This window comes from Xiphias gladius, chromosome 5 (genome assembly GCF_016859285.1).
Source record: "Xiphias gladius isolate SHS-SW01 ecotype Sanya breed wild chromosome 5, ASM1685928v1, whole genome shotgun sequence".
Lineage (NCBI taxonomy): Eukaryota > Metazoa > Chordata > Actinopteri > Istiophoriformes > Xiphiidae > Xiphias > Xiphias gladius.
The window spans coordinates 4,714,926-4,730,109 of record NC_053404.1 but is presented as its reverse complement, the minus strand read 5'-3'; the positions used below and the strand labels follow the sequence as shown (position 1 = coordinate 4,730,109).

Genomic DNA, 15,184 nt, shown 5'->3' with positions numbered 1-15,184 from the left:
TAAAACTGTGCGGAAGCATGCATCCACACAATTTCCCTTTATAAATCACAATCAACTTGAAAACGTGCACACTTTAACAAGCCTCATGCTGCGCCGAAAACACTGCCGTATGTAACCAAGGATGGTCAATGCAAATCCCTCAGGAATATTTATATACATATTGTTCCTGTGTCAAAGACGAGCTCGAGGACTGATTGCTGCAGCAGGCCTTAAAGCAACAAAGAGGAGAATTTCTGGGATTAAACCAAGTGATCAGGCATGGACCAGTGAGCAGAGGCACAGATACACCGAGCCTAGTTAACGTGGTTGAGTCGAAATGGACTCGGCATATTCACGGTTAATATCGAGGAAAGGCGAGCCAGACTTTCCTGAATCCTGCACCTTCCACCTCCTGGCATCATATAGCATTTCAACAGCTGCGGTGCGCTCCACATCTGACCACTAGTGTCAGTAGCATACAGTCCAGCCCTCTCCTCCGCGCTCCGGGGTTGGGCAGTGTGATGGTGATACAGCACTGATGAAATATTCAGCGGAATTTGGTTTGAGATTTGACTTGGTTTATATCTTTTATAACTGAAAGGTGCTCATTGAGTAGTTATGGCTCACAAGAACAAGAATGACTCGAATAACTCTGCTGGTTTGAATGTTAATGATACAGTGGATCTATAATTAATGTACAATATGAAGTGAAATTAAATGTGTGAGAGGCATCACTATACATATGACAATGCCTCTCACATTTAATTTCTACAATCTGGCTTCAATTTACCACCTGACCATCCGCGTGGCCAATTTCCTATCTCCAAAACGTTTGTACACATGGGTGAGAGTACAGGTGCGCAAATTCTCCCATCAAGTTTGTTTTTATACATGCCAACTTTATTTTATACCAACTTTTGTGTGGGGAGTGGTGTACGCCTCTTTCAGGCCCCGTTTTATGCATACGCAACAGTTATAAATGAGACCCCTAGATTCATCAGCTGTGAGGTCTGCAGTTGGACCCGTCTTGTAGATTTAACTCTTATAATTCATATAGAGACCTGGCACTGGATTTCTGTCTACATGCTTTACAACTTGACCACAGGCTTTATATATTTATGCACACACAATATATACTGTACAACATTTTTACAGCCACTCTAGGGCTCCATGCTGGAGGCAAGCAGTCAAAGTCTGTGCTCTCAGCTGGCAGTCGGGCTGTATGAGGCAAGTGAGTCGAGGAAGAGTGAAGACCATGGCACACTTTGATCTAAGTGAGGCCCGAGAAAAACATTTTGCCCTGACGGAAAACAGTAACTCAGGGAAAAGTGACCCTCTTTCCTCCCGCCCAGGCAGAGATGTACAGCGGCCTTGTCTGTATGCCTTAACACGGCCTATTTCCATCGCCAGCACTCAGAAACCACACTGTTAGCGAGGCAAAAGATTTTCTGTCAGAGAGAGGGAAGTATGCGTGTGCAAAAATGTGTTTGTGTGTGTCCACCTTCTTCTTACCTCGTGCCTCGCTCTACTTCCACTCCAGCTTCTCAGGGATTCCTTAAAGGCATTCCAATTTAAGTTTTCCTGTGACCCGTCAATCATTAAAGTTAAAACAAAAGCACTGCACACTTGCCATTTAACGGCAATGCACTTCAACTAATGTTTTTTTCTGCTTCCAGAAACATTTTATAAGCAGAGAAATTCCTCTTTCAGATGGGTAGATGCATCCCACAGAAAACACTTATCTATCATTCTTAAATGGTTAGTCTTACATAGAGCAGTTGGCATCCTCTTGTTAAAGAGTCACACAGTTGTTTTTTTCCTCCCTCGTTAAAGCCCCTGTGGACCAGCAAACACTGCGACAAATGGGTTAATAGCTGCATTTGTTCAATTCTCCCCCTCCACAGCGTCATGAATTTTTACTAGCTCCTGTTTAATTTACTGCTGCAGAATGTCTGCTATTTTGCAGAAAATGCCGAGGGCAAACAGTCTCTCTGTGGAAGGTAAAAAGGCAGTGCTTAATTTGGAACTCGCATTAGCACTCGGCACACGCAAAAATCTACTATTCAACAGGTAATCAGAAATGTTAAGAAAACCTGAGGGAAGTGGGAATATCTCAGAGGTAAAGTCACCTCGAGACCTCCATCTGGTGGAGCATATGCTCTGTGTGTAGCTGTCTGCATGGCAAATGAGAAAAGGCCTGAGTGCTGTTTCATTGTTATTCTTTTACTTCTTTATTCCCTTTTCCACTCTTTCTTCTTCTACACCTGCTCTCTGGCCTTTTCTTTGTACCTCTTAGAGCCTGATCACATCCAAGGTTTCTGGCCTGAATAGTGATGGGAGAGTCTATTTTCTTGCTTGTACTTTGTTCAATTTGGCTTTTGCTGTCATGATATGGCTCTAAAGCCATGACAAAAGAGAGGGAGACACCAGTTAAGGGCAAAAAATACATTTATTTCAACAAAGAGCATAACTGTTAACACAAAAAAAATGAAAAACACGATGAGATGTGGTAATCTGTATCGTCAGTAGTTAGGATGTGTGTATGGATGAGTGAGATGTGTGGTGTTAAGAGATGATGTTAAATGACATCAGACACGCGGGAGAGTTGAGTTCCCCCCTTGAGGAGGGTGGGAAATTATATGGCACCTGGCCCAGGAATCTGCTGCAATAATGGATAAACGAGGGCTGTCAAAAACGACCTACACAAGACCAGGGTCCCATAGGGAAATCAGGCATTGGGTACCAGAATATGATAAATGCAAACCAATAATTAAATTATTTAACCCAAACCAGCCATAAACCCCAAACCTGTTTCCATCTGAAAAGCACAAAGACCTGAGGTAGACTAGTGGCCTGCTCCGATGATACCAAATGAAATAGCAAAAAGAAAAACCAGACTTGTACACAAGCAGGGTTTGGTGATATACTGTACAAAGTTAATTCAGGTAAATTATTTTTTTTTTTTTTACACAATGTGTAAAATATCTACCAGCCTCTCAAAGGGAGAATTTGCTGCTTTTCTGTGTTTAAATTATACATTTTCTATCTTTGGGTATAAAATTGGATATACAGGGTTTTGGGGACTTGTGGTAGGATGGATTAATGTTTAATCCATTAATCAAAAATATAAGGTTTACAAAGTAACACCTTGTCTACACCAGCCACATAACAAAAGCAGTGGCTGTAGTCCTACATCAACGTCTACACAGAAAGTACCTGGAGTCTTGTCTTCACTAAGAGGTTGCAAGGCAACCAGCAAAACCACAACTTGTTTTTACACTTTCGTATTTGTATGGATTAAGCCTGTATAACAATTATGTATCAGAATGTGTTAATTTGTGAATTTTAAAAAGTGTCCAGTCTTCATGCTAGGCTAAGATAACCATCTCCATGCTCCATCATATATAATGGTAAGATATGAGAGTTGTATCAGTCTTTTTTTATCTAAGTCATGGCAACAAAATGAATAAACATATTTCCCAAAATGCCAAACTATTCCTCTGAAGCTTCAAAATACACTTCAGATCGCAGATGTGGGCATAAAGCTTGAACAAACCATGCTTTGTAACCCAACGGGAGTAGACTTAAATTTTAAGCATATCTGCGTTGTCAAAAGTGCACGAGAAGGACAACTGAAAAATTCGACTGAAATGTGTTCCACTTCTAGGCACAAATCTGTAATTCCACACTTAGGTCTCATAAGACATCTTAGCTAGCTTCACTGACAAAGACAATGAGATGTGTTGAATCCTCAGAAAAGATAGAAAGCAGACCTTTGACCTTGTATTATTTTGAAATTACATTTTACGCTGCTCAAGCTGGAATTATGCTTCTCTGAAGATAGAAGTAATGTGTAGGTTAACAGAGACGGTTGTTATGGGTAATCATAAGTCGCAGAGGTAGATATAGTGCCTGCCACTCAGCATTGCTACCAGTTCGCTCCCGTCGAAGTACTTGTCTATCACTCCAGATAAGTCTGACTAACATTTCAGATAAGTCTTTTTATATACACTATAATGTGTCACTTAGAGAATCAAAAATGCAATGCACACAGATATATATACACATCTCTCTCACACACACACACAGACTCTTCTCTCATATAGAGACACTGGATACAGTAGTGATTCTTTTGTCATTCTGTAGTACACTGTTTGAAAGAACAGATTGTTTTTTCGTTTTCACACTTCTAAGGGCGCCACTTCCTCATCTCCACCTCCCCTGCCTTTCACAGAGGCCGTGCATTAAAAAACCTCCTTCAGCCTTATTGCCACTTAAGGCTGAATCAGAAAGTTTGGACACTGCTTACATATTCTCCCAGCGTTTGTGGAATTGGTTGTGATGAATGTTGCCTTAGATGTACCACCTGCGTTCACCCTACACAACAGGAGAGTATTATCACTCTGTTCCTAGCTGGTTGAAAACACTCCCAGTCTGTTCCAGACATCCTTTTGCCAGCCGAACAAACTCTTTTCCATCACATTGTGTTGTGGCTATCAGATAATGGGGCTTTTGTGTGAATCAGCTTTTGGAATACAAAGGTGGATCATTACCTCTATATGGACAGACTTACCCTCAATCCCATAGAAGTGGGAAACACAGAGAACCATTTTTGGCTGACACGTTATAATAAACAATCAGTAAAGTCATTTATAAGCTATTGTGTTTTTTTTTAAATTGGCTTTACTTGCTCATTAGTCAGGTTTCTGTCCAAGTGTAGAGCAAATGTTAACCAAATTTCCAGAAAATTAGCAAAAGAATACTGGAATTAATGTGTGTTTCCATACACTATTGTTATTAGTAGTGCTGTGAAATAAGCATTGTCAACACCAGTCACAGATATAAAGGATATGGAAATCCATCGTGTTTAATCATGTTTTACAGCTATACTCTCTGAGACTCCAAAACGAAGTAATGCATTATTTTCTCTAACAGACTTCTGAAATGTGTTGTCAGTATCAGTCAGTAATAAGCTGCTAAAACATTTTTAAGTTGACTTTTTGAGATTTTAAGGAGGGCCATTGACCCCAAAAAGAACATTAGAGTTAAAACCCAAAGTTTTAAATGTTGGAGTTTCCTGGTGGCTGAGTTGTTAAGCTGCATAAGTGCAGCATTTCCAGTTGGATTCCATCTGGGGATCTTTGTTGCATGTCATTCTTCATGACTCTTGTTGAGCTCTACCATCACTAGCAATAAAGACTAAAATGCCAGAATAGTTCTGTTTTAGGAAAACTTTACCATCTAACACAATGTTGTGTGCCAACAACACAGTGTTTCTGTTTTCTTTGAAACTCAATAACAAATGAAGTATTGGCTTCCTGAGCCCAGTTAACAACATAATACATTGGCTGCGGGTAGCTAGGTAAACAGCCACACAAGAAATCCCACCAAACCTACATCCATTTGTCAGCAAGACATTTGCCGGACCGTACTTTTTTGGCATTGCAGGTCCATCTGTGGAGAATCCCTCGGAATCATGTTCATATTGGATGAATCTGCAGTGCGCAATTTATGTTGAATGCCAAAATTCATTAGGAATGTAAAAAGTAGCGTGGCCTTTAAAAAGCAAGGCATAAAGTTGGGTTGGTGGATCAGCGTTTTGCACTTCTGAAATTGATGCAGGAGATCAGATGTTGTGTGCTGTCAGTCTAAAATTCAAAACCTTCCCTAACCATTACCAAGTGTGTTAGTTGACTAATCTCAGTCATACCGTAGTTATCCTTTATTTGCCGCACACTACTAGTGGACCAACAAAAATTTTATTTATTCATTTATGTAGATCGTTGTAGATCTTTATACTGTCAGCAATGCCGGTGCAGACCATTGTTTGGTGGCATGGTAAGGTTTCTTACACTCAGAATAATCAAATTTAATGGACTCCACCTTACCTGCTTTACTGTATTTTTGAATTGAAAAGTCAAGCAAATTTTTTTCATCATACATCCAGAACAGCTCCTAAGCACTTAAGTCCTTTTCCTTCAACAACTTGAAGCAACACTGCAAGAAATAGTATATAGTATACGATACTTACTGTATACTGCATACCAATGTCGAACCCAGGTGTGGCACCCAGTAACAGTCTGAATTTGTAAGTCATATTTGAAGTTTAATTTGTCCAGCAGACAAAGGACTTCTGTCTGCCAACTGTGTGCCAAAGAGGCCCTCAGATCATGAAAGACAGGGTGAAATATGAGGAGTCTGTAACTAAAAATTGAATTGGCATTGATGCATAATTTAATTTGGCGTGTGCCGACAGATCTTCAAAGTCCTGATTTACTCCAAATTTCTGTGGAGGAATGTGTCTTACTCCTGGATGGAATGGAAAAGATAGTAAAATCAGATGAAAGCGAGGGCACATAAAACACTCACATTGACGATCATTTTTTTTCAGCTTCAGTGTGGCACTGTCTGAGTCGCAACTCATTCAACATAATTTTACTGTGATCTTATTATTAGCAGTTCACAACACTGTACAGAGGCAATAGCCTGAATGTAAATGAAAATATATTCTTTGTTCTACCAATATCGCTCGACTATGGGGGGTTAATAAGCAATTTTTTGGGGGGAACTCTTTCAGTAATTTAGAGGTGCAGGTGAAGCAAGAGAGCACACATGCGAGAAAGAGAGACGCATTTCGTAACCCATGACTAAAACAACCACAAATATATAATATAATTTTATGAGTGGTCTTTACAAAGCCATGGCATACAGTATTGTCCATGTGTAGCCTGTGAAGTAAAATGGATGTCACTCCGGACAAGCGCCTGTGATCATCGTACCTGAGTGATCATTTATCTGCCCTAGCATTGCGTGATTTCAAAAAAATCCGCAGGTCATCTTTAACATATAAAACATTTATGAAAATATTTTCTATGAAAAACCTTTCGGGACGCTTTTCCCAAAGATTTTTCCAGGTTCTTCATGACTGTATGAATGCTGTCAAAGAAAACAGGGATAGGTTTAGGATTTTTTTCTTTTTTTGTGAAAGTCTTCACTTTTCAAAACTCCTTCAAGATGACATTGTAAACTCAATACTTTGAGGGTTGTTGGGAGGAGGGATGGAAGCCAAATCCCAGTAGGTTTTGTTCTAATGTTTAAATGGTAAATGGACTTCCCTTATATAGTGATTTTCTATTCTTATCAACCACTTAAAGCGCCTTATACTACATGCCACATTCACCCATCTACACACACTCATTCACACACACTCACACATTCTGATACTGGTTCAGTATCTTGCCAAAGAGCACTTAGAAATGAGCTGGGGATTAAACCACCGACTTTCCAATTAGTGGAAGAACCGCTCTACCTCCTGAGCCACAGCCGTTTAATTAATCACTATGTGGAGCAGGTTTTCTTCTGGACCACTGTGAGCATTGATTATGACCAGATATGGTTCACTTACCATATCATCAAGAAATGGAAACATTCATAACAATATCATCAAAGGCAAAGCCACGTGTTTTGTGGGTGTTGTTTCCTAACACAGTGGAACTGGTTACTGTAATGAAAGCAGAATTTATGAGCACTGCTGTGTCCAACACAGGCAGCCTAAACCCCCTCGACAAAATGTGGAACTTATATGACTTCCAATGGGGTTGACAAAGACTTCTTCTAAGTTTGCTTATGTTTTCTGTTGCTGATAAAGGTTTATTTACGTCAATGGTCATTATGAATATCAGGAATATCAGGAATAGAGGCTTATATTTTCAATAATGATCAGTTTTAAAATGAGGAATCAATTTTATGGCAAACAATGTTTGTCAATTTAGTTCAAATTTAAATGGTAAAAAGTAGGGTTGGGCCTCTAAGTTACTGCTACTACTTACATACCATACAAGCTTGCCTGTATTAACTGACTTCAGCCATATCAATAAAAAAAAGACAGAGCACGGTGCAGGTTCCACAAAGGATGTACAATAATAATAATAATAATAATAAAACTAACTTTAATAATAATAATTATAATTGTTATTATTATTTTTGAAGCAGTGCATGTTGAGCAGGATCCGGAGGGAAGTAGGTGGCTTGCAGTTACAGATCGAGACTCTGCTGCTCTAGAGGCAGAAATACCTGCAGAAAGCAACAGGACGAGAGAGGAGAGAGACGAGAAAGCACAAAACTACTGGAGAGAAGAAGCCAAGTTAGTAACAAGCATTGATAGGATATGAATATGTATGGATGGTGGGGGAGAAGAGGAGAGAGGAGCTCAGTGCATCAGGGGGGGGTCCCCTGGCAGTCTATGCCTATAGCAGCATATCTAGGGGATGGTTCAAGACTAGCCTGAGTCAGCCCTAACTATAAGCTTTATCAAAAAGGAAGGTTTTAAGCCTACTCTTAAACATGGAGTGGGTGTCTCCCGGACTGGAACTGGAGGAGGCCTTCCTCTTCAGTATAAAACTATCTCATTGTAATTTTACATCTCCTCTCTCACCCTTCTCTCTGGAGCTCTAGCAAGAACAGGGCTGTTTGTATCTGTTCTCTGAGTGACGCACGGCCAGGCCAACGACAGATAAATGACTTTCGCCTATTACTGTAGCTTGGTAAAGCTCACTGGCCAATGCAAATGGTGATGGTCAGTCAGAACCAAAATGACGCGAACCGACACTTAAATTCAGACTTGCATGCTCTGCCTGGATTTGGTGAGGAGCTATACACCGGCGCTTTGGGCCTGTTTCCAGAGCAAACCCCTGGATCATCTGGCAGCGCTGGGGTGACCATCCGTGCTGTTGCATCATCCAGATCCAGTGCAGGGGGGGTAAAGCCCATTTCCCCTGCCTCCAGCTCACTCTTCTCAGCTGGCAGACCCTCCGGGTCCGGTACAGTGCCAGTGTTTGCTTCGAGACCTGCAAGGTGAGCGCGTGTGGCCGGAGATTCCGAGACCCTTGGGGACATCAGGCAGCTGGGTAAGCAAGAGTGGAAGACTACATATATGAAATATGCTTTGTCTAGGTATCAGCTATGGAGCCGGGCTGTACTGGGAGCATGGCTGTGGGCGGTTGACTATTTCATTGTGACATCACAAAGCTACGGAAGTCCTGACCGCTGGTTTTAAGGCACAGTTTCTGAATATGGGCTTTGTGAATTTCTCAGTGGATTGAGTGTTTTGATATTCTCACAGTATTTACATAGCAACTAGACCTGCTTTATAATCAAAAAAGACGCGGAAATCTCACTTTCTAAAATATGGGACCTTTAAATCATAATAATTGTCCAGTTAATGCCTGTTTAGTGTCACCTTACTAGCGTACCCACCTTAATAGTTCAATCAGATCATGTGGGTTAATGGTTTATCTGTCAGTTGCCCCCCGGTAGTGGTCACAAATGTAAAGTTATTTGGTATAAATGATGCTTTGGTAGTCAGTTGTACACTTAATGTAATGACATTCACAATTGCCAGTTTATTTCTTCCACCTAGCCAGGGTTATATTGGAATTTTTGAGAAAAAGGAGCCCTTGTCCAACATTGTTTAAGAGGGAGCACAGCTTTCTCAGCTTAGGTATAAACTTACATATTGAAAAATTGGATAATCATAGCAGCGGGGACTCAGGATATGCAGTAGATTCTATATATTGTGAGGCAGCAGAGCAGGAGTCAGTGTTGGGAGTTTGAATGAATAACCACAGAGGACAGGGCTTGTCTTCCAGACTCCCTGGGTGTTTGTGTGTGTACAATATGTGTCCTCAATGGAGCAGCATTGGAGCGAGTGCTTTCGGCAGCTCTGCGGAGCCTCAGCTCCTGATCCTCAGCAGGCTGATTATGTCTTCTCTAAACAAAGCCCACAATTCTTTCTTCTGTCCTACCAAAAGCCACCCAATAAAGATACTTTGCCACTCAATGAAATAATCTGACTTTTTTTTTTTTTTTCCCGCTCTCTTTGGGGCCTAACTGGAAGATGTTGGCTTGGAGTCTGCCCATCTAACACATGGGTCAAGAGCACTGATTGATAAAAAATTTGGTATAGATATTCATGACCCCCTAGAGGGTTATTCCTATTGATTTTGGTGACCTACTGATCTTTAATCTAGCACACCACCATCAGTTTATACACCTTTTCCCGTACCGACACCTACAGACAAAATATCAAAATATCAATGGAATTTCTTTTAAATTAGCCTTTATTATTCATGGTATTCATGGAGAAAACCTCACCTTTCAATGACATTTTTTCTTGGGCCACCACAGGGCCAACCTTTTTGTTTGTACACTATATGTGATGCTATTTGGAAACCCTTTGTGTAATGTGAGCATCTTAGAAGCAGAAAGATGGACGACAAGGTAAGAAGGAATGTTTTGTATGGTAGGCATTAAGTATTACTGAATCATTTGGATCCGCTAATCTAACAAATTGGCCACAAGTTTTTGTCAACTAGCATTCTGTAAATACCTATAAGTATTTTATTGATTCTTTTAAATTTTAAGGTCAATAACATGAGTTAAATGGAATCAAGAGCTAGCGAATGAAAGCAACCAAAAGTTGCAAAAAAAACATCTTCCAAGTGAAAGAAAAGACACAAAAGACAAATAGACCATACATAAAGCTGCACTAACAAATATTTATATACTAAGAATAAAGAAAAAGACTGTGTAATCTGAATGTAGTAACTATTGACAAACCAAGAATTACCACTAACTCTGCAGTTCCTCTCAGCTTTACATTGCTTTTTAGCATCTTTCAGTTATAATTTATGGTTTTACAGAAAATAACTTCACTGTTTTGGTTAAGTCTTGGCAGTCGTATCATCCTCATTTCCAGCAGCTGTAGCAGGCAGCTCTTTTCAGAGTAAAAGCTGTGTTAAGTCCCATTACGCCACACCATAATAATCAGTGTTATGTTATTGCAATACCCCAAATGGCCACAAAAATCTATTAATACAGGTTTGACAACAGGAAAAAAAGCCAATAGGCTGAGGCTAGAGAGGAGACAGAAGGACTGTGCAGCTCCTAGCCCCAGTATATACTGTAGGATGGTACAGTCACACCAGACAAGGTGCAAATGGAAAGGATATGACATTACAATAAATGCTGTATCAGACTAGCAAGCGTGAGAACGTAATGTTCAGCCTCAGTGTGGTCACTAAAGACTATTAACCCTGGTGGCTGTAGAAATAAAGTGTACTTTGGTGTTGTGGTCTACACTTGTGCTATTAATAGTATCCAATGCTACAGTTATTGCCATTGCAGGAAGTTGCGTGTGCTTTATGTCACGACACAGAGTGATTTAGGATATGATATGGAGCATAACCTGATTATTCATATCTCCAAATGATTTTAACATTATCCCGGTTACTGAGAGTCTGTGTAGGAGTGTCTCTGACTCCTCGACATCAAAGTCTCTGTCATTTCTGTACTGCACTGTTCACAGTGTCTGGCTGTGATAAGACACAGATGAATGCTACTGAAGGAACTTTAAGGATTTAGACATAAAGGTGGAGATGCATTAGGAATTACTGACACAGTGTGGTCTGCTGTGTGAGGCATTTGCACTATGGTGTCATAAAATATAACAGTTACTTCATTCTGTGTCATACAAGCGTGAATTTATATATACTTTACATACAATACCTATGTATATACAAACATATACGCAGGTGTGTTATTCCTATAAGTATTCTGTACAAGTGAGTTGGCTGGGTTGCAGTGTTGATTAATTTACTTCTGCTGAAACAATCTAAATGTAAATTGGACCACTCTATCTGTGTCTCCCAGACTATAATGAGGAGGGAATTTAAATGACCTGGTGGCTTTTCATCCATTCTGACGCAAAGTTGAAATTTACAAAGAGATGACTTCTTTGTAAACAAAAAGAAATTATGTATAGGAAAGGGAATATACCTCACAGGCTTTACTGGAGACCTATACAGTATAAACTTTTGTCATCATGGTGGTACATAGCAAACACTTGGTAAGCGAGCTATAATAGGCTGTCTCTCAAGTTAATGTCTCTCAGTGGATTCAATGTTTTTTTTTTTTTGTTTTTTTGTTGTTGTCTTGGAGCCTAATATAAAGATGTCAGCCTGTGTTTCAGCTAGTTGTCTGTCTATTCAACACAAGAGCATACTTCAAAACTGATCGCATATAAAATTAGCTGAGAATAGTAAGGGTTTCAAATGATGAAGCCTTTCAATGTTTTGGTTCTCTTTAAAGTGTTCATATTCACAATTTTTTTACAATAACAACGTATCATAATGACTATGAAAAGGATGTGACATTGTGAAAGGGGTCTCCAGTAGTGATGAACCTGCAGAGTTTCAGCTCATTGTTTAGCTGTCCGGCCCAAGAGTTTAATGTTTTGGTTCACCATCACCACTCATTTTGGCAGCTGATTTCTCAGTACTAAACAGCAGACGGACAAAGTTAGTGACTAGCTGGCGAACATAGTGGAACATTTAGCCACTACAGTTAGAGATGTGCGCACAGGTCTAAGAAAAGTCATGCATTTTGATAGTCGGGGGCTTCTTTGACAATTGCTGGGGGAAACTGTCTGTGATTGGTTTGAGAGTGCCCTTTTTCTTTTCTCTTGGCTTGACTTTTACAAAAAGCATTTGTTCCCGTGTAACATTTTTAGCATGAACTACTCTTATACTTGATTTTGGCTTTGATATTGTTAGAGGCTTATGATTCATTGGATCGGTATTTTGGTCTAGTATATTTAGCCTGCTCAGACCATTAATTATTAATTTTGACCATTAATGCCAATTCCTCAGCAACTGATGGATGATAATTACTTGCACATATTTTGCCTATCAAGTTATCATTGCTCAGCTCTGAATTGGATTGAATTATTAATTGATTATTTCTATGCTTAATTTTTGATTAATTAATTGATTGGAATAATCAAAGAGTTGGTTTTTGATTAGTTCGTAATTTTGGCTCTGACATGGTTATTCAATTCATCAATGATGTATTATGAATTCATTTCAAATCTGTATTTGCATGCATTTATGGTCATATTTTTGATATAAAGTTAAATTGTTGCTAATTCCCTAAGTTGGTTTCTTTGCCTGGTACATTTTTCCATCACACCCTCAGGATGAACTTTACCTTTTAGGCCTAGCATTTGTAAGTTTCCAGATATATTCATCCCCTCTAACAGTCTTATAGAGGGGGAGGTAAAGATAATGACAGCTTCCAGGGCTAAGTACCAGGGCTCTAGGCTACCTCTGTACATAATGTGCAAAAGAATGTCTTTGCACCAGCATGAGCCATTGTTTTCCAATGGAAAGAGCAGAGACACAGAACTTACTCCGTTGGGTATGGCATGCTGCTCAGATTTTATTATCAGTTTCAACTTTGTCACTTAGCTTTTAATGTCCAACCAAGGAGAGGACAACTGTCCACCCTATGGCCTGAAAGGAACCTGTGTGTTAAAGCTCCCACACTATTCTTGATAATGAGGTTCTCACCCGTCTCCAAAGGAGGATAATTACCAGTACCTCCTTTCCCTTTGCAATGAGCTCTGCAGACCACTTCGATGCTAGCATAGCTCATATTTCTAATCACATACAGGGGACCTTAGACTTAAATGCTGCACTAATCAATATTTAAATTAGCAATGTATCCGATTACTATGTATAATGTGCATGGGGTCACTCGTAACGCACCCAGGAAGCCAAGAAATATCATGTGATTCGGATGATAATTACTAAGCTCTATGGAGTCTTTTAGTTGTTTTTTTTTTCATTAATTAGGTTCTCCAGCCTGCACATTTTGATGTCATCAACCCTGCTGCAAGCCAGAGCAGGCAGCAATTTTCCATAAATAAAACTGTGATAAACCCACTGTAGATGACCTGCCAATCACCAGACACTAGAAAAAACAAAGTTAGCATGTAGCTGGCAAACATAGTGGAGCATTTGGCAGCTAAAAAGCCAGATATTTTTTTCAGGGTTGGAGGAGACGAAAACAGTGGTGTAATGAGAGTGAATTTCAAGACTAAATTCATTTGGTCACCACAGACAAGAGTCCAGATGAATGTTAATGTTGCTCTGTAACTGCTGGGTGTGTAAATTGATGACTGTATTTTACCAAAAATAAATTAAGGCTTTTAGTATTGTTTGACAGATTGCTTTGAAAGGTGCTGACATTCATTTTACTCAGTACATCTTTAAATTTTGAAGCACTGTACTTTATTTACACCATTCTCAACCAAATACGTAAAGGGGTAGGGGACAAAACCTGACTAGATAGTAATGTGGCTTTTTCACTGCCAAAATGAAAGCTTTCATTCACGTCTGCAATTTTTTTTTTCAGTCACTCCAAAATTTATATTATGTTGTGCCATTAAGACATAATGTGAAAAATATGTGTTGCTCTAGACAAACATATTGCTATCTGTCCAATGCCTCCTGGGTTTACTGACATGCTGTTTTACCTGTTGTTTCTTGAATTCACTTTGTTTGTAACACAACCAAGTATGAAAAATCATTCCAGGACGTGCATCACTTTTATCATCTAAAAGAAAAGTGAACTACCTCACTATTGCCCATTCTACACCATCCGAGGCCAAGCCAATAAACATTTTCAGCAGGAAACCATCAATATTTTGTTAGGGGGTGTGATGGAGTCAGCATGGGGCAGAGGATCTACTAAGTGCTGAGTGGAACTCATTTGGATTTACTTTCCGTTTCAGTATTCACTGTCTGACACCTGACCTCTTTCCCTCATCTTCTCTATCTGTTTACATTTCACCTTGTGTTCTGTCTTCACCCCCTCTTTGTCTTCTTGATCACACTTCTTCACCATCCCTCCCACTGGGCGTGTGTGCAGGTTTCTGACCATACACACACATTATACGAACAAAATCTGGTCCCACGGTTGCGGTAAGGTCAAGGTAAGCATCCAGAGAACATTATGAACATGCGTGCAATGTATGTGGTTACAGGTTTTTGTGTGCAAACCTGTGGTAAGCAGGTTCAGGTCTTGTGAAAGTCAAACACACAAACATGCACATACACTATAAAAACACTCACCAGGACCAATTCCATGACATTTCCTCTCTTTAAAAACTTTTTTAATGCATAAAGAAAGAAAAAGAAACAAATCAAAAGTAAGTGTATAGTAATAGTGAAGGTACAAGAAGCAGATTATTTTTTTCTGAGTAGTCATACTGTAGAGTAAATACTGAATACTTTACTTAAAACTAAAACTAGGTTTAAAAAAAAATTATATAAAAAGTCTTATAGTTGTAATTATATGAAGGGTA

General features: G+C 39.5%; 1 pseudogene; it reads right to left on the bottom strand.

The window, feature by feature from the left end:
- LOC120790173 overlaps window positions 1–14,724 on the bottom strand; it is a 111,362-nt pseudogene extending 96,638 nt beyond the window's left edge.
- Window positions 14,725–15,184: the final 460 nt, after the last annotated feature.